Genomic DNA, 3265 nt, shown 5'->3' with positions numbered 1-3265 from the left:
GAACGCTCCTCGTAAGGACGCGGGGCCTCCAGTCATCCTCTTGACTGTGCACCTACTGTCTCCGACCTATACTAGGATGGTGGTATGTCCTTCCAACACAGGGGTCAAACGTGTAGTAGGCGAAGCCCAGGGTTTTACAGGCTGCAGACTGCTATTTTTCTTGTTTTCGGTACCCCTGGTGTAAAAACTCGAAAATCCCAACCCATGGTAGACTAAAACCAACCCATGGTATACTAAAACCAACCCATGGTATACTAAAAGCTGCCCCTGGTAGACCACTGAGAAAAGACTCTGTCTGATTTTTGGATTTTTCTCTTTTTCCTCAAAATCAGACAGAGTCCCATAGTTAGTGCACCATGGGTTGCGTTTTTGCAGAATTACAGAAAAGACTCTGTTCAATTACCAAAAGACGTCCCATGGTAGCACAAATTTAAATTGAATTCATCCAGGCTTGGGGTCACTCACTACACTATTCAGTCCGACATGGTGAGCCTTTTCGGACTCACACGCGACGTGTTCCCCCTCCTCTGGAGGGTCCACAGGACCTCCAGGCTTGGGGTCACTCACTGCTCCACTCAGTCCGACATGGTGAGCCTTTTCGGACTCACACACGACGTGTTCCCCCTCCTCTGGAGGGTCCACAGGACCTCCAGGCTTGGGGTCACTCACTACACTATTCAGTCCGACATGGTGAGCCTTTTCGGACTCACACGCGACGTGTTCCCCCTCCTCTGGAGGGTCCACAGGACCTCCAGGCTTGGGGTCACTCACTGCTCCACTCAGTCCGACATGGTGAGCCTTTTCGGACTCACACACGACGTGTTCCCCCTCCTCTGGAGGGTCCACAGGACCTCCAGGCTTGGGGTCACTCACTACACTATTCAGTCCGACATGGTGAGCCTTTTCGGACTCTCACGCGACGTGTTCCCCCTCCTCTGGAGGGTCCACAGGACCTCCAGGCTTGGGGTCACTCACTACACTATTCAGTCCGACATGGTGAGCCTTTTCGGACTCTCACGCGACGTGTTCCCCCTCCTCTGGAGGGTCCACAGGACCTCCAGGCTTGGGGTCACTCACTACACTATTCAGTCCGACATGGTGAGCCTTTTCGGACTCACACACGACGTGTTCCCCCTCCTGTGGAGGGTCCTAAACACCTCCAGGCTTGGGGTCACTCACTACACTATTCAGTCCGACATGGTGAGCCGTGTCGGACTCACACGCGACGTGTTCCCCCTCCTCTGGAGGGTCCTAAAGACCTCCAGGCTTGGGGTCACTCACTACACTATTCAGTCCGACATGGTGAGCCGTTTCGGACTCACACGCGACGTGTTCCCCCTCCTCTGGAGGGTCCTAAAGACCTCCAGGCTTGGGGTCACTCACTACACTATTCAGTCCGACATGGTGAGCCGTTTCGGACTCACACGCGACGTGTTCCCCCTCCTCTGGAGGGTCCTAAAGACCTCCAGGCTTGGGGTCACTCACTACACTATTCAGTCCGACATGGTGAGCCGTGTCGGACTCACACGCGACGTGTTCCCCCTCCTGTGGAGGGTCCTAAACACCTCCAGGCTTGGGGTCACTCACTACACTATTCAGTCCGACATGGTGAGCCGTGTCGGACTCACACGCGACGTGTTCCCCCTCCTCTGGAGGGTCCTAAAGACCTCCAGGCTTGGGGTCACTCACTACACTATTCAGTCCGACATGGTGAGCCGTTTCGGACTCACACGCGACGTGTTCCCCCTCCTCTGGAGGGTCCTAAAGACCTCCAGGCTTGGGGTCACTCACTACACTATTCAGTCCGACATGGTGAGCCGTGTCGGACTCACACGCGACGTGTTCCCCCTCCTCTGGAGGGTCCTAAAGACCTCCAGGCTTGGGGTCACTCACTACACTATTCAGTCCGACATGGTGAGCCGTTTCGGACTCACACGCGACGTGTTCCCCCTCCTCTGGAGGGTCCTAAAGACCTCCAGGCTTGGGGTCACTCACTACACTATTCAGTCCGACATGGTGAGCCTTTTCGGACTCACACGCGACGTGGTCCCCCTCCTCTGGAGGGTCCTAAAGACCTCCAGGCTTGGGGTCACTCACTACACTATTCAGTCCGACATGGTGAGCCGTTTCGGACTCACACGCGACGTGTTCCCCCTCCTCTGGAGGGTCCTAAAGACCTCCAGGCTTGGGGTCACTCACTACACTATTCAGTCCGACATGGTGAGCCTTTTCGGACTCACACGCGACGTGGTCCCCCTCCTCTGGAGGGTCCTAAAGACCTCCAGGCTTGGGGTCACTCACTACACTATTCAGTCCGACATGGTGAGCCGTTTCGGACTCACACGCGACGTGTTCCCCCTCCTCTGGAGGGTCCTAAAGACCTCCAGGCTTGGGGTCACTCACTACACTATTCAGTCCGACATGGTGAGCCTTTTCGGACTCACACGCGACGTGGTCCCCCTCCTCTGGAGGGTCCTAAAGACCTCCAGGCTTGGGGTCACTCACTACACTATTCAGTCCGACATGGTGAGCCTTTTCGGACTCACACGCGACGTGTTCCCCCTCCTCTGGAGGGTCCTAAAGACCTCCAGACTCTGGGCTACTCGCTGCACTATTTAGTCCGACATGGTGAGCCGTTTCGGCCTCACACGCGACGTGTTCCCCCTCCTCTGGAGGGTCCTAAAGACCTCCATACTCTGGGCTACTCGCTGCACTATTCAGTCCGACATGGTGAGCCGTTTCGGCCTCACACGCGACGTGTTCCCCCTCCTCTGGAGCCTCCAGAAGACCTCCAGGCCGTTCTCTGCCTTCTTCCCCTGGAGCCCCCCTTACACACGGGATGGGCTATGTCCTTCCAACACAGGGGTCAAACGTGTAGTAGGCGAAGCCCAGAGTTTTACAGGCTGCAGACTGCTATTTTTCTTGTTTTCGGTACCCATGGTATAAAAACCCGAAAATCCCAACCCATGGTAGACCAAAACCAACCCATGGTATACTAAAACCAACCCATGGTATACTAAAAGCTGCCCCTGGTAGACCACGGAGAAAAGACTCTGTCTGATTTTTGATTCTCTCTTTTTCTCAAAATCAGACAGAGTCCCAGAGTTAGTGCACCATGGGTTGCGTTTTAGGAGATTTACAGAAAAGACTCTGTTAAATTTCCAAAACACGTCCCATGGTAGTTTAAATGGACTTTGTGGTTTCTTTAGTTCATCCAGGCTCAGGGGGACTTGATGTTCTTGCCAGTCCGGGATGGTGGACTCTC

The sequence above is a fragment of the Micromesistius poutassou genome (assembly GCF_964030765.1).
Source record: "Micromesistius poutassou genome assembly, contig: SCAFFOLD_5743, whole genome shotgun sequence".
NCBI lineage: Eukaryota > Metazoa > Chordata > Actinopteri > Gadiformes > Gadidae > Micromesistius > Micromesistius poutassou.
The sequence above is the reverse complement of the archived record's forward strand: the minus strand, read 5'-3'. Positions refer to the sequence as shown.